The 21,496-nt window shown below is 34.4% G+C and overlaps 1 protein-coding gene across 6 annotated transcripts in view; it reads right to left on the bottom strand.

Moving 5' to 3' along the window:
* Positions 1–21,496, bottom strand: part of ARHGAP39 (Rho GTPase activating protein 39) — a 350,961-nt gene that overhangs the window by 219,390 nt on the left and 110,075 nt on the right. The window contains exon 1 of one of the 6 annotated variants that reach the window (XM_074202990.1): positions 14,134–16,736. The exons of the other annotated variants lie outside the window; for them this stretch is intronic. The gene's annotated coding sequence lies outside the window, so the exon portion shown is untranslated. Of the gene's footprint in view, positions 1–14,133; positions 16,737–21,496 lie in introns of those variants that run through there. 6 annotated transcript variants of the gene reach the window in all.

Here is a 21,496-nt window from a genome sequence, read left to right as displayed (position 1 = left end):
CATCAGGAGTGAAACAAGGGTGCCCATTATCACCACTACTATTCAATATTTTATTAGAAATGTTAGCTTCAGCAATTAGAGAAGAAAAAGAAATTGAAGGAATTAGAACTGGGAAGGAAGAGACAAAACTCTCACTCTTTGCAGATAACATGATGGTCTACCTAGAGAATCCCAAGAAATCATCCAAAAAACTACTGGAAACAATTAGCAATTGTAGCAAAGTTGCAGGTTATAAAATAAACCCTCATAAATCCTCAGCCTTTCTATATATGTCTAGCAAGATACAGCAGGAAGAGCTAGAAAGAGAAATCCCATTCAAAGTAACCTCAGACAATAAAAAATACCTGGGAGTCTATTTGCCAAGACAGATACAGAATCTTTTTGAAAACAATTATAAAACACTTCTCACACAAATTAAATCAGATTTAAATAACTGGGCAAATATCAACTGCTCATGGATAGGTAGAGCTAATATAATAAAAATGACAATTCTACCAAAACTAAACTATCTGTTTAGTGCCCTACCAATCAAAATTCCAAAAAACTGCTTTAATGAGTTAGAAAAAATTATAATTAAATTCATATGGAGAAATAAAAAGTCAAGAATTGCCAGGAGCTTAATGAAAAAAAGTGCAAAAGAAGGTGGCTTAGCCCTACATGATCTAGAATTATATTATAAAGCATCAGTCATCAAAACTTTGGTATTGGCTAAGAAATAGAGTGATGGACCAGTGGAATATACTAGGTGTAAAAGCAGGAGATGATTATAGTAATCTGCTGTTTGATAAACCCAAAGACTCCCTCTTTGATAAAAGTTGCTGGGATAATTGGAAGTTAGTATGGAAGAAACTTAGATTAGACCAACACCTCACACCCTTTACCAAGATAAGATCCAAATGGTTACAGGACATAGACATAAAAAACAATACTATAAGCAAATTAGAAGATCAAGAACTAGTTTACCTGTCAGATGTATGGAAAGGGGAGCAGTTTATGACTAAGGAAGCATTGGAGAACATCACCAAAAACCAATTAGATGATTTCAATTACATTAAATTAAAAAGCTTTTGCACAGATAAAACCAATGTAACCAAGATCAAAAGAAATGTAGTAAATTGGGAAACAATCTTTACAACTAATGATTCTGACAAAGGACTCATTTCTAAAATATACAGAGAACCGAGTCATATTTTTAAAACAAAAAGCCATTCCCCAGTTGACAAATGGTCAAAGGATATGCAAAGACAATTTACAGATGAGGAGATCAAAGCAATCCATAGCCATATGAAAAAATGCTCTAAATCATTAATTAGAGAAAATACAAATTAAAGCTTCTCTGAGGTACCACCTCACACCTCTCAGATTGGCCAATATGACCAGAAAGGATAATGATCATTGTTGGAAGGGTTGTGGGAAATCTGGGACACTATTACACTGTTGGTGGAGCTGTGAACTTATCCAACCCTTCTGGAGAGCTATTTGGAACTATGCCCAAAGGGCAACAAAAATGTGCATGCCCTTTGACCCAGCAATACCACTACTAGGTCTATACCCTGAAGAGATGATGAAAAAAGGGTTAAAACATTACTTGTACAAAAATATTTATAGCAGCCCTGTTTGTGGTGGCAAAGAAGTGGAAATCAAGTAAATGTCCTTCAATTGGGGAATGGCTTAGCAAACTGTGGTATATGTATGTCATGGAACACTATTGTTCTATTAGAAACCAGGAGGGATGGGATTTCAGGGAAGCCTGGAGGGATTTGCATGAACTGATGCTGAGTGAGATGAGTGGAACTAGAAAAACATTGTACACCCTAACAGCAACATGGGAGTGATGATCAACCTTAAGGCACTTGGCTTATTCCATCATTGCAACAACCAGGGACAATTTTGGACTATCTGCAATGGGGAAATAGCATCTGTATCCAGAGAAAGAATTATGGACTTTGAACAAAAACCAAGGATTATTACCTTCAAATTAATGTAAAAAAAAACCCATTATCTTATTATGCAATTTTACTATCTCATACTTTATTTTTCTTCCTTAAGGATATGATTTCTCTGTCATCACATTCAACTGAGATCAATGTATACCATGGAAACAATGTAAAGCCTAACAGAATGCCTTCTGTGGGGGGTGGGGGGAGGGAAGCAAGAATGGGGGAAAAATTGTAAAACTCAAAATAAATAAAATCTTTCAAAAAAAGTTATTCCTTATATTGAGTATGGTGTCATACAATTGACCCATAATACTGAAAAACTTCTCCTGGCAACCAAATTTTGTCCTAATTTTCTATAAGCCCTAACAACTGATGGTTATCAAAGGCATTGGTCAGATCTACAAATGTTTATACAGACCTCTGTTCTGCCCCCTGGCATTTTTGCTACAGTTGTCAGGTAGCCAACACCATATTGACTGTTCTTTGACTCTTTCTGAAGTTACACTGGCTTTCAGGGAGATGACCATCTGAAGAATCAGCCTATTTGAGAAGATCTCTGGCAACAATGTTACCAGCAATGACTAAAAGAAAAAATTACCCCTGTGATTGTCACAGGACAATCTGATCCCTTTACCTCAAAAGAGATGGATGATGCAGGCACCCATGAATTCTTGGGAGATAATTTCTTCATGCCATATAACCTAGAAAATTTCAGTCAACTTTAGGATAAGCAGTGGACCCCCAAGCTTGTATATCTCAGCTGGAATAGAATCAGCACCAGGTGCTTTGCCACTTGAAAGGAGCCTGATGGCATTAAAAATCTTTTCTTCAGCTGGAACTTCAGTTAGGGACTGACTTCGATTTGAGATGAACTGTCAATGGCTTCTGTACTGATTGATGATGGTCTGTTAAGAACATTATGGAAATATTCAGCCCATCTCTCTAGGACCATGTCCCCTATGTGGATCCATCAACACTGAGTAGTTGAGATGAACCATAGTTCTTTGGTCCATAAACAGTCATCAGGGCATAGTAAAAGCACTTTGAATTGTTACTATCTATATAAAAACTGAATTTTATCTGCCTTCTTATTGGGTCAAGAGTCCTGCATCTGTCTTGTATAAGATTCATTTGTACTTTACTTTTTTTTTTGCAAGGCAAACGGGGTTAAGTGGCTTGGCCAAGGCCACACAGCTAGGTAATTATTAAGTGTCTCTAGACTGGATTTGAACCCAGGTACTCCTGACTCCAGGGCTGGTGTTTTATCCACTATGCCACCTAGCCGCCCCTCTACACTTTTACTTTTGATTGAATTAAATACTGCCTTCTTAGAAATGGATGAACTATTCTGCTGGTAAAGCCTGTGGAGTTCTCATTTTTCATTTAGCAGATTCTGTATTTCCCCATCATTTTCATCAAACCAAGTCTTGATTTTTGCGAGTGTTCTGGCTCAAAACAGCAAATGCAGTGTTATATACCAGATCTATGAAAACTGCCAACTCCTTACTCCATTGTTGCCAACTGTGTATTGGCTCAGGTTTCCCCCTAAGCTAGCAACAAACTGTTCCCACTCAGAGAGACACTAATCTCTTGCCATTAATTCTTCTGGCAGTCATTTTGCCATGAAGTCACCACTTATTATTAAATGTGAATATTTAGCTTAGAGAGGATGAGTCTGTGATCATTCCATCACTCTGCACCACCTCTGTCACTCTCACATCCTATTTCTTCTCCTTACAACCACTTAGTCTAATAGCTATCAATGTTTGCTATGAGGGTGCATCCAGAAGTCTTATTGCCTTTAGGTAAATGGAAGACAGTGTTTGTAATGAGATGGTCATAGTTTTCAGTAGTAGGTGACTATTGTTGCTGTTTCCAACTCTAATCCTCCCAAGGACTCCTTGACATGTCTGGTAATTTGAGCCTACTCCAGCATCAAAGTCACCTATAATTATGAGCCTGTCCTCTCCGAGGTTTGTCATGGTGAGAACAAAGGTATTAATGATGATAGCATGACAATCTTTGTCATGAGCCTGTCATTCACTCCTTTGGCATTCAAGCTTGCTGACTAGATTAATTCTGATTGCAAAACCTACCCAAGCTTCACAGTATTCCTTTCACTGCAGCCACTCCAGAAAAAACATGCATCCAACTCCAACTTCAGCAAGATGACCTTCATTTGCCAGCCTTGTTTAACTCAACGCTGCTATTTAGATACCTACTGAGTTCTCTTGCAACAAGAGCTATGTATCTTTCAGGTCTATTGGATTCTGAGTTGTCTATAAGTGTACACACATTCCATGCACCAATAGTGAATGAAATCTTCTTTAAAGAAGTGTTTGTAGAATTTTTGGCATCTCAACTCATTGTGAAATCTCCACCTGCTGTGGTAATCAGGCCAGGGTTGGGTAAGCAGATAATTTTTACAGTACCTTTTCTAGCACCTTTCTCACATCAGGAAGTGAGCAGTGCAATCCTTGAAAGGGTTGCTCAAGGCGGCTAGGTGGCATAATAGATAGAGTACCAGCCCTGGAGTCAGGAGTACCTGAGTTCAAATCCAGCTTCAGACACTTAAAAATTACCTAGCTGTGTGGCCTTGGTACAAGCCACTTAACCTCATTTGCCCTGGAAAAATCTAAAAAAAAAAGGGGGGGGGTTGCTCAGTTACCCAGGGGGCTCCCAAATCCCATTGTTGCTTTCAGTGGGGAACATCCTTATGATTTTTTGGGCTACCTGTGTGCAGGGTTATCACTACAGCTTCCAGTGTATCTGCACCTGCTGCTTCTCCACTTACCTGTCACCACAGGACTCTGCCATAGGAATGATAAAGTGGTATGGGTGATGTCTTCAGACGCATGTGTAAATTGGATTTAAGTGAGGCAGAGTTGCATGAATTGATCATCCTCACTCTTTCCAAAGTCATCGTGATCCAGCATGGTAATGCAGAATCGGTGATGGCTCTAGATGCAATGAATGACCTTGACTCTTCAATGTCTAACTAAACTCTAAGTGATCCATAGCACCTGCTTCAGCTGGCTTCATGGCCTTCAGAACAAAGTATCCTCCTCCATCCATTCCATCAGTGGAAGACTTCATATGTTTGGGGTAGATAACTCCCCAACTTCCTGATGAGTTTGAAACTTACCTGGTTACTCTTAACTGGCTTTAGCCCACCAGCCAAAATGGTTTACCAGGGTGTGGCCACTGTGCATGCTATATCTTCTTGGAGCCACAAGTAAGAGTTATGTGGCTCAGATGGATATCAAAGGTGAAAAGCAGTCCTGAAAAGGGTTCAGCAGCCCTCACACCAGAAGTACTAGTCTTCCTTAAACATATCCTATACCCCTCTCAACTCTACAACGAGAGGGCCATTTGTATATTTATAACACCAATCGAGGACCATATTTGGTCAAATATTTAATTAATTCATCCCTAAAAGACTCCAAGATTTATTGACTTTCAAGTCCTGTCTGAGGTTGCCTTGGCAGCACCAGATCAAATGATTTCTTGGGCCTTGTGCAACCCAAGGGCCAGGTGTTTCCCACCCCTGCTGTACAACACAATATTTGGAACTCACAACATTCATTTAAATGGGGCTGAGAATTTCATTTAGGATATCATCAGCACATTCAGGTCATGTAGTCTATATTCCTGGGCTCCACCTACCCTAAATGCAGTTCAATCATCTAGCAAGAAAAGTGTTAAAGTTCTTCAACAAAAGACAAGAAAGAAGCTAAGTAGGAAAGAAAAAAGGATCTTTGAGAGAGATCATGTGTGAATTTTTATAAATGTATTATATATTACAAATCCTCATTATAAACCATGAATATGTCAGTATCTTCAGTATACAACATATAAGTGACAATATTTTTGTTCTGTTAAATATTCTAAGTTGAAGAAATTATTTTATTAAATGACTACAGCAGCCCCTTACTACATATAAGAATCCCAGAGACAAGTGTCTTATTTTGAAATATCTCTTCATGTTATTAAAAACAGGGAATTTAATGTATTGTTGCTGGTGCTCTGAATTTATCTTTGTGGAAAACATTTGAAGTTATGCAAAGAAAGTGACTAAAATGTCCATATACTTAAATAGAGATTTCATTGCCAGGCATATTTGTCCAAGGAGATCAGTGACAAAAAAAAAAAAAAAAAAAGGCTTCAAATGCACAAATATATTTCACAGCAGCACTTTTTGTGGTCGCAAAGAACTCAGAAACAAAATAGATATCCACTGACTGGGGATGGCTAAGTAAATTGCATTACATGAGTATAATGAAATATTAGCTATACAAAATGATTATTATGATGAATACAGATAAGAATGGGAAGTCATATCTTTTGATGTAAACTAAGCAACAGCAAAGCAATAAATACAATGGTAACCATGTAAATGAAAAGATCAACTAACAAAACAACTGAAAATGAATGCTACAAAATCATAATGTTCAAGCCTGGAATCAAGAAAGAACTATTAAAAAAAGAAAAACACACATCTCCATGCCTCAGGGGCACCCAAAGAAAAGGTGAGCGCAGATGAATGTGTTTTATAAGACTACAAACCTCACAGACTCTTTTAACTGTACTCTTTCTTTTTTAAAATATTTATATTGTGGAATGTATCTCTGGGAGGATTAGAATAAAGGGATTCAATGCAAAATGAAGTGATTAAAAACCCCACCCTCCAGATTAAACTGTAATACCTAAATAAATACTCAAAAGGTTTTATGAAGTCATCAATCTAGATGTTTCCTCCAAAAGGCATCTAAACCATTCACAGGCACAGTGAATAGAGTACCGGCCTTGGAGTCAAAAGGGTTTGAATCCACTCAGACACTTGACTCTTACTAGCTGTGTGACCTTGGACAAGTCACTTAGTCTTGATTGCCTCCCATCCAGGGCTATATCTCTAATCATCTGATTCATATCTGGCCACTGGCTCCAGATAACCCTGGAGAAGAAAGTGAGGTTACTGACTTAGCACAGCATCCCCTCCAGATGTCATGGTCTTCTTTGAAAGGACAAACATAATCAACACCAATCACATATGCTTCTGGAAAGTCCAACTAGCTATTAAGTTTTATGTGATAATTATGTATATGTTTGTCATTTCCGGAAAATCTAGATTAAATGTAGAAAGTGCCCTTTTGATAAGGCTGGAGGGGATTTTTTTTTTTTGGTGGTCACAGTCACAAAAGGGTGGTATGCTAAGGTATAGAAAAATCTGGGTCTATGTCAATACAAAGAATGAACAAATCAACAAAATCACAGATCCTTTACCCAATGAAATAAAGAAAATTTTATTTAGATTAATTTAGATTTTCAAAATTATTGCCTAATTTATCTGTTTTTAAAGTATAGATTTTCACATGTCTTGAGTTTCTAAAAATGGCGATATATAAGAAAAACTTGCCTTTCTTGTCTCAGTCATTTAAAAATATTTTTAAATTAAAAAAATTTTATATATTTAAAATTTTTTTAATTTTTTTAAAAAATTAAAAGTCAAAATCTTCATGGGGAGAATTTATACACTTTATAAATGTACATATTTGCTATTCAGTCATGATCGATTCTATGACCCCATTTGGGATCTTCTTGGCAAAAATACGAGAGTTATTTGCCATTTCCTTCTCCAAGTCATTTTATTTACAAGAAAACCTAGGCAAATAGAGTTAAGTGACATGCCCAAGATCACACAACCAGTGACTGAGGTCATATTTGCATTCATGAAGATGAACCTTCTTGACTCAAGGTCTAGCATTCCATTCATTGCTCCACCCAGCTGACCAAATGGATATGTATACATGGTATAAATGTACATAATGTAAATCAATTAGTCACTTTATAAATGTATATGTGTGTAGATGATACACATTTACCTAGTTGATATCTACCTTCACTTCTTAAATCCCATGGCAATTTATTTTACACTAAATATACTTATTATTTATGTTCTTCATTACAATCATCCATGTGTATAGTCTTATTTAAATGTTCTACTTCCTCAAAAATAAACACAGTACTGTATAAAGAGTAAGCTTTTAAAAAACGTTGTTCAGTATATGGTATCTAGGACAGAATGTTCTAAAAGCACATTTCTCACCCACTCTTACTCCCCCCCCCACTCCCTACCCGATACTGGAGGTAAGCTGCAGATTCTTTTAACTGGTGCTTGGTTCTCTGTATTCTGAATCTGGGCAGATTTATATTAGCTCTTATTCAGTATTTTTTTGAGCTATTAATTTTTCTGTAGGAAAAATTAAGATCCTTAAGTTATATCTTGTCTTCAGAATGATTAGGTTTGTATGGAGATCACATACTCTTAATATTGTTGTCTTCTGCTTTTGTTTTTACCAAGCTTTCCTCTATTTTAGTAATTTTCTATTTAAAATCTTTTAAATCTTTATTGTGCTTCTTTGGATAAACTATATATTGAGTACTCTATTTTTTAAGGCTACTGAGTTTTTTGTAACTGCATTGAGTATTATAATTTATGACAGATATTCATTTCAAATTTCTTAGGTATTTTACTGATGAACTATAAAGGAATTTATTTTATTTTTTTTTGGTCCCTCATTCTTTTAGTATTCCATAGGATTCTCTATGTTTTCACAGCTGTTTCACTTTCCAAGTTGATTGGTACAAAATAACAATTTATTAGTTTGAAGATAGAGCGGACATGGAATAAATGATTCAAATAAGATGTGAAAGGTCTAAGAGAACAGCATCAATCAATAATCATTACATTATATCTTGCTTCATCTCATGGTATGTTTTAGAAAGAAGAAAGTGACAGTAAGAGAGTCTTGAGTGCTTTCAAAAGATGTAAATTCAATGAATACTAATTAAATTCTCTATAACATACGTTCAAAGACCAGAATTGAATGCAAGAGACATAGAGATAAAAACTGACATTGTTCAAAGGGCGCCCAGATGGAATGTCTGAAAAATGGGACCATGAACTTTCAACTTGAGCAGAATTTAAGAGTACATCTAGTCCAAGTGCTTCTATTTTACAAATAGAGCCAGTAGATTGTTTAGAGAAATATAAAAGAACTGCCTAGATGCAATGAAGGCCTAGTTGAAATTATATAATTTAAGTTTGTAGTGGTCATCATGGTTTCATGATTTTCTTCAGGTTCACTCAATAGTATAAAAGTACACGAGGGTAGAAGTAATCCAAGATTAAGGCTTGGAAAGGCAAGGTCGGCATTAGAATAAGAGGGAACAAAATGGGAAGAGATAGTGTAGAACTAAAATGGTATACCAAGTGATCAAAATGGAAAAGAGAGAATAGTAAAAGCCAATAAAGACCTGAAGCTGGATATTGTTGGTCACTGAAGGATGAAGAACAGGGTTTGAGACTGCAGGCAGAGGGAAAAGCAGAATAATGACAGACTGTGATAATGGGAATTTTAGAATTCCATGAACTTGGAAGTGATTTATTTTGGGATCCTGGCAAGACAAACGGCATGACTACCTCTGTGTATAGCTGAGCAAAATTAAGTTGAGGAACTGTGAGGTCAGAATAATTAAGAGCATCAATATGTATGTTGAAGCATCAGTTAGTTGGGGAAGAAAGATATTGAGCAAGACATCAAATACTTAGTAACAAAAAAAAGAGTGCCCTTTAGGGATAAAGATAACAGTTCTCAGAATTGTGTTTGGGTATAAACATGTATTGAATAAATCAGAAAGGAGAGATTATTGAATAATGGAGATTAGGAATCTTGGAAATGAAGAACAAGTATTCCAATTCTCTACCATATCCAATAAGTTAAAGGGAATAAATGAACATCTAACCAGTGCTGCAAAGGGTTATCAAGGAATGTCTATCATCAAGAGGTATTTCCCTAAATCCAATTCATACATGAGTAAAAACATCACTCAATGATGTCATTGGTTCTCTTCAAAAACAGTCAAAGCTAAAATATGGAAGGAATGAAAAAGGAACATAGATAAAATCAAATCCAAATTTAATATCAAATAGCAAGCAAGAAGAACAGAAGCTTCTTTTTTTTGTGGTGGTAGTGGTGGTTTTTGCAAGGCAATGGGGTTAAGCTACTTGACCAAGGTCACACAAGTAAGTGAGGTTAGATTTGAAATCTAGTCCTCCCAACTGCAGAGCCAATACTCTATCCACTGCAAGGGGAAAAGTGAGGGAAGCTGCAATCCCCTACATTCTGGAAGAAGGAAATATGATGGAATTTCATGTTTCACAGTTCCATGCAATCAGGAACTGACTGGGGAGATTAGCACAAGATGGAATGGTACCTCTCCAAAACAAGCAGAAAGGAGCCTGGCTGGACATGGAATAATGTCTCTCTGTCTCTCTCTGTCTCTCTCTCTCTCTCTCATGAATAGACTGGGATACAGTGGCATCTCTGGATCCCTAGAAGGCAGGAATAGTCCTACATCATAGAGTAAATAGAAAGGAATAAGATATAGCATTGGGATAACTGAATCCATGGGAGTTGATGAGTTGCCAAGTGAAATAGAAATAAAACATAGTGAAAAGAGAGGAGCTCTCTTGACAGAACCATAGAGGATACTATACTTAATGGGTATAAACTTGATGAAGACTTAGCAAAAAAGATGGATAAGTCAGACAGGTAAGAGAAGAGTAGAATTAAAACATATTAAGCAATTACTATGTGCTACAAACTATGCTTATACTCGAGGCACAAAGAAAAAAAGTCAGTTTTTGCCTTCAAACATTCTATCCAAGGAGAAAACTTACATGTCAGTCAGTATATATTCAATGGATACATGGAAATTTTCACAAAGATGGAATGAGCAAAAAGGGAGATTATGAAAGCTTAACAAAGAGATAAATGAGCTGATGTCAAGGAAATCAGTAATCCAAGAAGCAAGTCTGTCAATGTATTTCATGCTCAAAGGACAGTCAATGCAAAATAAGAGATGGGAAATATCATTGACTTTGAAATCAGATGAGTACAAATCATGTCTCTGCTACTTGCTGTATATGTGACCTCGGGCCTCTCAGTTCACCAACATGTAATATAAGGAGGCTGGATTAGATGATATGAAAGCTTTCTTTCAGAATTCTATTCAGAATCCATGAATTTGATTTATGAAATGATCTATGAAATTAAACTGTTCAAATGCAGAAGGTAAAAAAATCTAATTGACTAGACCACAGAAGTTGTGAGGAAGACTAAGAATAATGTGTGATAAGGCTAGAAAGGTTGGTTAGGGTCAGATTTTTGAAGATATTAAAATGTTAATGGAGTTTATATTTGATCCTAGAATTTAGAATGACTGGAAATTACATACTAGGGAAACTGATTGATTCAAGTATAAGTTAAGGAAAAACAACTTTGCAATTATGTGGAAGATGACTTACAATGGAATAAAAGTTGAAAAGAGACCAATTAAGAAGCTAGTGCAATAGTCCAGAAAAGATGATAAAGATTTACATTCAGGTTTCTGATTCTTTGAATACAGAGAAGAGGGACAGTTGCAAAAGATGTTGAAGAAATAGAAAGGAAATTATGTGGCAACTGATTAATTATGTGGGGAGAGAGTGGGGAGACAAAGATAAAAACCTAGTAAATGAACCAGGGTGAATAGAAGGATGGTAGGTAGCATCTTCAACAGAAATAGAGAAGTTTGGAACAGATCTAAGTTTTTGAACAAAAGATAATAAGTTTAGTTTTAGACATGGTTTTGGAGGTGATAACTAAACTTAGGGGAATTGATGAGATCATCAAGTGAGAGAACATAGAAAGAAAAGGAAAGGGGATCTGAAAAGGGAGCCTTGGAGTATACTGTTGTCAAGAGGGTAGGATACTGATGACAACTAAACAAAGAAGATTGATAAAGAGTAGCAATACAAGTTGGAAGATACTGTTGGAAAAACAAAAAAATCAAGTAGGAGCAGTATCACAAATATACAATTTGAAAAGTATATGTGAATTTACTCAACAGTAACAAATAATTTTTAAAAAAAGAGGACTGATTGAGAAAAGGATCTATAGCCTTTCTTTCATGTAAATTAGAACATAAAAAGACAACAAATGACAGGTAGTAAACAAAAAATTAGGTAATGAAAGTTTATTGTGTGAAAAGGGATTGTGGTAAGGGGTAAGGATATATAAAAAAAATTTCTAAGGGGGAAAAAAGTCTGCCATAAGGAAACATGTTTATTCTAATGGAGGAAATGACATGCAAATAATTATATACACACAAGAGACAGATAGATTAAAAAAAAGGTAAACTGAAAAGCACCAGGAAAGGTCTCCTGCAGAAAGTAGGCAAAGCCTTCAGAGACATCAATAAGTAGTGGACACGAATAAAGATTCTGCAAAAAAAAAAAAAAAGACTGAGAAAGAGTAGCTGGAGAGAAGAACCTGGAGATATCACTGTCATGAAAGCTTAGTGAGGAGAGATTATCAAGAAGAAGATATCAAATGCAGGAGACACATCAAGATAGAACAGGAGTGGAAAAAAAAGTCCATTAGATTTAATAAGAAAACATTGATAACTTCAATGAAGGTTAAAATGATATTAAAAATCAGTTAAATGATGGAATCAGAAGCCAGACTGCAGGGGGCTAGAAGAAAGTGACAAAAGAAGGGGAGGCACCAGTGTGGACAACTTCCTCAAAGCATTTAGTTATAAAAGGAAGGAGAGATATAGAATCATACCTGGCAGACATCACTGAAGAAAAATGATATTACCTGATTTGTCCATATGCAAGATTAACCTGGAAGCAATATGCAGTTCAGATTAGAAGATAAAAAAAGACTGAAGGTAAAAAGAACAGTTTGGACAGTATGATAATAATTTAAGTAATTATTATTTGATAAAGTGTTGGCAATGTAATTAAAGAGAAGAATAGAAGTTATAGATATTAATCATATGGAAGCAGGAAAGAAATTAAAAATAAAACAGAATCTAAGAACAAAATATGTAGTGACATAAATATAAAATATCAATAAAACCAACATTAAGAAATAACAAACTTGTCAAATATAATAGTCAAAATTAGTGTCATACCATAAATGTTAAAGAACATACCCTACCTGTTAAATGATTAATTTTCTTCAGGCAAAATAATTTAGAGGGGTTTTGTTTGGGTTTGGGACATGGATCTTGTTTAAAAACAAAGCATATAAATACATTTAAAAATTAAAAACAAACAAAATCATTGATTTTGAGCAAGAAAGGGACTTAAAGAAAAAAGACATACATAGTCTAAATACCCTCAATTTACAAATGAGTATATTGAGGACTAGGAATTTAAATGACTTGTACAAAATGACATAGTAAGCAGATAGATGATCTGGGATTTCAATCTAGGTCTACAACTCCAAAACTACCATTCTTAGTGCAACATCATACAAAGTTGAGTACCTGGTTGAAAAATAACTGGAATGATCTTGATAACAAGAGTTCTTAACTTGAGATCTATGAACTGTTTAAAAAAATATTTTGATAACTATATTTTAAGATAATTGATTTTTCTTTTCCAGTTCTATGTAATTAATTTTTGGAGTTTTAAAACATCGTTTTGAAAAAGGAATCCTTTGGTTTTATCAGACAGACAAAAGGGTCAATCACACATGAAAAAAATGGGGCCAATATTCTATACTCTCAATTGGATGTGGTCTCATCTAGTTCCATAAGTTCAATGATCATTTCTATACAAAGGATTCCAAGATTTATATGTGCCCTAATTTCTCTTAGTTCTTTCTAGTCCTATGTCACCAACTCCTTGCTGTACATTTTGAATTAGATGTGCGGAACATATCACTAACCCAACGTTTCTAAAATATAATTCATGTTATTTTCCCCAAAATTTTTCCATTTCTGAACTTCCTGAATAATTCTTAGGGTACCACCATCCTTCTAGTTACCTCATTCACAGTTTAAGTGAGACCCTTGTTTCCTCTCTTAACCTATATATCCTAATCTAGTTAAAATCTCATGATTTCTTTCTCTTAGCAACTGTCACATGGCTATTTAAAAAGCCTATGGTAGCTTTTCACAGACTATGCTGATTTCAGGTCTTTCATCAATTCAAATTTATACTCATTCAGCTACCAAATTGATTTTTCTAAAGTGCAGATAAAGCCATGTAATGTCCATACTTAATAAACTATTTTATAAATATCAGATCAAATATAAAAATTCTGTTTGGCATTTAAAGTTCCTCACAACCTACCTCTCCAAACTTCTTGTATTCTCTCACCTCTCTATATACTCTACAATACAGCAATAAGAAGTTGTTTGTTGTTTCTTGCACATGACACTCCATCTCTCATCTCCTTGCTTTGTACTACTCTCTGACCCAGAAGTAGAATGTTCTTCTATTCAGCCTTTGGCTTCTAGAATTGTCAGCTTCCTTGAAAACTGATGCTACCTACCTCCTCCAGGAGGCCTTTCTACTGCACCCCATCCCCATCCCCTAGATGTTAGTATCTTTTACTTACTCAGCAAATATCCCTGTTTATTCTCACTGTTGTATGTACTGATTCATGTACATTAGAATAAAGGCTACCTAATGATAGGAGCTATTTTTCCTTTTTCGTTGTTTCTCTGTTACTTAACACAGTACCTGATGCACACAATAAGCACTTAATATCCATTGACTGAATCCTTGCTAATTGAACTATGTACTATATATCCCTAGCCAAAAGGAAAATGCGATTACAACCCTACCTAGCCTTGTCCTTTCCTGTCTCCATGTATTTAGACATTATTCAGATTTTCTAGACATCATCCTATCTTTTTCTGTCTGCATGGCACCATTCTTTTTCCTGGGATGCACTTATCTCCCTTACCCTCTTCTTCACTTACTGAAATATTTCCCATTCCCCTGACCTTGTTCAGGTGGCTCTCTCATTAATGACCTGTTTTCAAAGTATTTTGGAGATATTCAGTGTACTACTCAAAATGTATTTTCTTATACTTAATTGTGGATATGTTTTGTCTCAACAATTATATAAGAATCTAATAGTCTACTACAAGGGGCTGACAGACTATGGCTCATGGACCATGGACCATGGACCAATTCTGGTCCATCATCTATTTTAATATGGCCTGCAAGCTGAGAAAGGTTTTTATATTTTTTAATGGTTTTTAAAAATTTTTTTCATTACCTGAAAATTTTATAAAATTTAAATTTTAATGCCAATAAATAAAAGTTTTCTTTTTGGAACTTGTCAATGTTCACTGGTTTACATTTTGTCTGAATCTTCTTTCATGCTACAGTGGCAGAGATGGGAAGATGCAAAGACATGCAGTGCTCTCATCACTTCCAACAGCTACCTGCTATACTACAAATCATAATGATACAATTATAACCCAACAGAATTGTCTGTTAATTTTTTTTAAATTACCAGTAGAAACATATCTTATCAAAAAAGAAAAGTGGATTTCAAATGCTATGTTTTAAAGACACAATGGATCACAAATTATTTTGTTATCAAATTAAATGAAAAAGAATTGTGTTTATTTTTCTACAATCCTATAGCTGTGCTAAAATAATATAAAACATCACCATTGTTAATGGTAATGACTAATCACAATATGCCCAACTCACAATAAAGCCACACGATAAAGCTGATGCACAAAAAAGAAAAAGGAAAATTTAAAAGATGATTTCATTACAGCAGAATTTCTTAATAAAATTAAAAAATGAAAATGAGGCTGCAACCAAAGCAAATTTCTCAGTGGTTAATTTGTTAGCCAAGCACAGAAAGTTGCTTATTGATGCCAGGTTAATTAAATCATGTTTGGTTATAAGAGCCCAAGAAACATGTCCAGAGAAAATAAATTTGAGACTGGTAGGCTTTTGGATCAATTATTAATCATATGCTCATTGATTTGATATTGGTATTTCACACTACTCTTCTGTGTGAAAAGACATTTTCAAAGATAAAATAAAATTTCATTAAAGATCATCATTAACATGAATATTTGCAATCAATTTTGATTATAGAGAACATTAACTTTGCCCTTTATTTCCCTTGATTTTGTATTTAGTATTTTATTTTTTCTCATTTATATGAAAAAATAATTTTTAACTTTTAAACTTCGAGTTCCCAATTTTCTCCCTTTTTCCCTCCCTTTCCCATCCCCACTGAAAAAGCTGGCAATTCAATATAGGCTATACCTGTATAGTCAAGCAAAACATTTCCATAAGAGTCATACTGGGAAAGGAAACATAGATAAAAATTAAAAACTTAAGAAAAATAAATTAAAAATGATTCAATCTATATTTAGTCATCATCAATACTTTATCTAGGAATAAACAGCATTTTTCATCCTAAGTCCTTCAGAACTGCTTTGGATCATAGCTAAGAATAGCTAAATCACAGCTGATTAGCTTATAAACTGCTGTTACTTTGCACACAGTATATTTCACATTGCATCAGCTCATGTAAATCTTCAGGTTTTTTCTGAAAGCATCCTACTTATTATTTCCCATAGCAAAATAGTGTTTCACCACAATTCACATGTGACAAATTTGTTCAGTCATTCATCAACTAATGGGTATCCCCTCAATTTCCAACTCCCTGTCACCAGAAAAGAGCCTCTATAAATATTTTTGTACATAAAGGTCCTTTTCCTTTTTGTTTTTAATCTCTTTTGTGATAAAAACCCACTAGTGATAGGTCAATGGATATGCATGAACAGGGTAAGATTGTACCAAATTAAACAAAATATTCTCTCCCCCCCCCCAATTTCATTCTTTTCATTAGTAATTCATATTTCAGAAAATTATATTCATGCTTTTTCCTCTTGGTCTATATAACCTAAACTATTTAAAGTAGGATAAGGCATATATATATATATATATATATATATATATATATATATATATATGTATATGTACATATATATATTACAAAAGTATATGTCATCTTCATATTTAGATACTCCAGTATTCAGAACAAGACCTTTATACAGAGAAGACACTTAGCAAATGTTTAACTGGATTAAGACAATTATTTAAAGAAAACAAAAAATTAAAAAAATTAGGAATTATAAGGATAGTAAAAATAAAAAGTACTCCTTATAAATAGGATAACCAATAGTTTATTTATTTTGCTGGCAACAAATATAAAAAGAGTTGAAAAAGTTTCAACAAACAAAGACCGACAAGCCTCTGTCTCAAGGAGCTCATATTCTAATGGGGAAAACAATATGTGCACAATAAACTAAATGTCCTCTGCAGATCCAATCAGTAGAATGTGCAATGTGTTATCAACCTGAAAAGATAGAAGTCAGACTGTAACAGATTTTAAATGCCAAAAGAGGGAGTATAGTTTTTATCCTGTGGCAACAAATAGAAAAAATGAAGTTACAAGCATTGGTGCAGTAGACAAGTATTAGACTTAGAGGTAAAGGGGAGGGGTTCACTGTATTTCTTGTGGAGTCATCTTTAAAACAAAGAATGTCATGAGATGAAACCCAATGTCCCTTTAAGCTCTATAACTGTGTATTTAACTGTGTATTCTATGTATTTAAATTAGCTACAATGGATTAAGTGGCTCCGGTAATACTTTTTCTAAATCTCTTCCCATACCAATCTACTCTGTAACTGCTTTTTCTCTCAAAGAAACTTATTTTCCATTTAGTCAATGATATTTTCCCACTGCTAATCCAGAATCCCTTACAACCCTTTCCAAAATGAAATGCTAAAGAATAAGTTACCCACCTTACCCAAGTATATTATTTTAAACCATCAAGCAATTGGTACAATCTGAGAAAAAGCACCACCAAGGTTATTTATTAAATGAATATGATCCAACCCTAGGAAGGAAAACTCTAAAAGGCCAGGCACCACAGATAGTATAAAATCAATGTCATATCACAGTAAACAGACTAAGCAACAATAAAAGAAAATTTACAAATCATTTTTTATACTTATGGGATGGAAACAGATATTGACTAGCTTATTATCCTTCTTCCTCAGTCACAAAATTTTCTCGTAAGGTCTAAAGAACATGGAAACCTCAGGAAGTTTGAGATTATGAATTTGCATAGGATTTCTGAATCCTATGCTGAAAACAAATTTATAAGAAAGTGCTCTTATAATTGGTATCTGTGAAAAGATGTTCCTCCCTCCACAAATATCTTTATTTCTAATTTAATTTTCTTAATTATTTTCAATCAGTCTTTCATGGCATAATTTCAAGAGTCCTCATGGCTAGTCTTCTGTGGACTAACATTAGTTTTTGTCGAAGTTCTTTCTGAATCCAGAACTAAATACATAATTTGATTAGAGAAGAGTGCTCTAGACCTGTGATTCAACTGATCCAGGAAATTACTGAAGAAGAAAAATATATTCAACAATGTAGATAGATCAGGACCAGTTTTTCAAATTGCAATCTTACATACAGGTGGGATCTCTATTATAAATGCAGGGCTGGTTCAATATAAACAAAATTACTATATAAATAACCATATAAATAACAAAAACAACAAAAATCAAGATTCTTTTAAAGATGTAGAAAAAGCTTTGGACAAAAAACAGAAATTAGTCCTATTAAAAACACTGGAAAGAATAGGAATAAATTGTGGTTTCCTTAAAATGACAAGTAATATCTATCTAAAGTCATCAGCAAGCATTATCTGTAATGGGGATGAATTAAAGGTCTTCCCAATAAGACCAGGGTTAAAAAAAAACGGATGCTCATTATCATCACTATTATTCAGTAGTGTACTAGAGAAGAAAAAGAAATCTGAAGGAATTAGAATAGGTTTTCAGGAAACAAAATGATCACTTTACAAACAATGTGATGACAGAGAATTCTAGAGAATCAACTTAACTACAGGGAATAATTTAAAATGTTAACAAAATTGCAGGATATGAAACATGCCTATATAAATCATCAGCATTTCTATATATTACTAACAAAGACCAGCAGCAAGAGACAGCAAGAGAAATTTCAATTAAAATTACTTTATACAATATAAAATACTAGGGAGTCTACTATATAAACACAATTACAGAACACTTTTTCAAACAAATAAAGGCAGATCTAAACTGGAACAGTATAAACTGCTCATGGTAGGCTGAATCAATATACTAAAGAAGACAATACTACCTAAATTAATTTATTTATTTAGGGCCACACTAATCAAATTAACAAAAAAATTATTTTACTTAGCTAGCAGAAAAAAAAAATAAAAGTCATCTGGAAGAACTAAAGATCAAGAATATCAAGAGCATCAATGGGGAAAAATTGTAAAGGAAGATGGCTTAGCTGTGCTCTATGGATCAGAAAAAGGTAAATTAAATTAAAACAACCTATCAGATTAGCTAACATGACAGAAAAGGAAAATGACAAATGTTAGACAGGATATAGGAAAATGAGGATACTAAAACACTGTTGATGGAGTTGTAAGCCGATCTAACCATTCTGGAGAGCATTTGGAACTATGCCTAAAAAACAATGAAACTGTACATAATTTCTGATTTGATATTACCACTACTAGATCTGTTTTGCCCAGAAATTTTTTTTAATTAAAGATTTTATTTATTTTGAGTTTTACAACTTTTCCCCCATCTTACTTCCCTCCGCCACCACACCACAGAAAGCAATTTGTCGGTCTTTAGATTGTTGCCATGCTGTACATTGATCCAAATTGAGTGTGATGAGAGAAATCATACACTTAAGAAACATAAAATATAAGAGATAACAAGATCAGACAGTTTTTTTCCTAAATAAAAGGGAATAGTTCTTGAACTTGGTTCAAACTCTATGGTTCTTTATCTGGATACAGATTTGCAGACAGCCCAAAATTTACCCTGATTGTTGCACTGATGAAAATGAGTTTGTCCATCAAGGTTGATCATCACCCCCATGCTGCTGTTAGGGTATACAATGTTTTTCTGGTTCTGCTCATCTCACTCAGCATCAGTTCATACAAATCCCTCCAGGTTTCCCTGAATTCCCATTCCTCCTGGTTTCTAATAGAACAATAGTGTTCCATCACATACATATACCACAGTTTGTTAGGTCATTCCCCAATTGAAGGACATTTACTTGATTTCCAATTCTTTGTCAGCAAAGAGCTACTATGAATATTTTTGTACAGGTGATGTTTTTACCCTTTTACATCATCTCTTCAGGATATAGACCCAGTAGTGATATTGTTGGATCAAAGGGCATGCACATTTTTGTTGTCCTTCAGGCGAAGTTCCAAATTTCTCTCCAGAAAGGCTGGGATGAGTTCACAGCACTACCAATAATGTAACAGTGTACCAGATTTCCCACAACCCTTCCAACAATGATCGTTATCCTTTCTGGTCATATTGGCCAGTCTGAGAAGTGTGAGGTAGTACCTCAGAGAAGCTTTAATTTGCATTTCTCTAATGTAATGATTTAGAGCAATTTTTCATATGGCTATGGATTGCTTTGATCTCCTCATCTGTAAAATGCCTTTGCATATCCCTTTGACCATTTGTCAAGTAGGGAATGGCTTTTTTTTTAAAAATATGACTCAGTTCTCTGAATATTTTAGAAATGAGTCCTTTGTCAGAATCATTAGTTGTAAAGATTGTTTCCCAATTTACTACACTTCTTTTGATCTTGGTTACAGTGGTTTTATCTGTGCAAAAGCTTTTTAATTTAATGTAAATGAAATCATCTAGTTTGTTTTCAGTGATGTTCTCCATCTCTTCCTTAGTTATAAACTGCATCCCTTTCCATAGATCTGACAGGTAAACTATTCCTTGATCTTTTAATTTGCTTATAGTATTGTTTTTTATGTCTAAATCCTACATCCATTTGGATCTTATCATGGTATAGTGAGGTGTTGGTCTAATCTAAGTTTCTTCCACACTAACTTCCAATTTTCCCAGCAGTTTTTATCAAAGAGAGAGTTTTTATCCCAACAGCTGGACTCTTTGGGTTTATCAAACAGCAGATTACTATAATCGTTTCCTGCTATTGCACATAGTCTATTTCACTGGTCCACCATGATATTTCTTAGCCAATAAAAGACAGTTTTGATGACTGAAGGTTTATTATATAATTTTAGATTGGGTAGGGCTAAGCCCCCTTCTTTTGCACTTTTTTTCAATTAAATGCCTGGATATTCTTGACTTTTTATTTCTCCATATGAATTTACTTACAACTTTATCTAACTCATTAAAGTAATTTTTTGGAATTTTGATTGGTAGGGCACTAAACAGGTAGCTTAGTTTTTAGAATTGTCATTTTTATTATATTACCTCTATCTATCCATGAACAGTTGATATTTGTCCAGTTATTTAAATCTGATTTAATTTGTGTGAGAAGTGTTTTATAATTGTTTTCAAAAAGTTTCTGAGTCTGCCTTGGCAAATAGACTCCCAGGTACTTCATATTGTCGGAGGTTACTTTGAATGGGATTTCTCTTTCTAGCTCTCCCTGCTGTATCTTGCTAGTCATATATAGAAAAGTTGAGGATTTATGAGGGTTTATTTTATATCCTGCAACTTTGCTAAAATTGCTAATTGTTTCCAATAGATTTTTGGATGATGGATAGATGGATGATGTTCTTGGGATTCTCTAGGTATATCACCATGT

The sequence above is a fragment of the Macrotis lagotis genome, chromosome X (genome assembly GCF_037893015.1).
Source record: "Macrotis lagotis isolate mMagLag1 chromosome X, bilby.v1.9.chrom.fasta, whole genome shotgun sequence".
Taxonomy (NCBI): Eukaryota; Metazoa; Chordata; class Mammalia; order Peramelemorphia; family Peramelidae; genus Macrotis; species Macrotis lagotis.
Note: the sequence above shows the minus strand (reverse complement) of the source record. Positions and strands in the feature narration are given on the sequence as shown.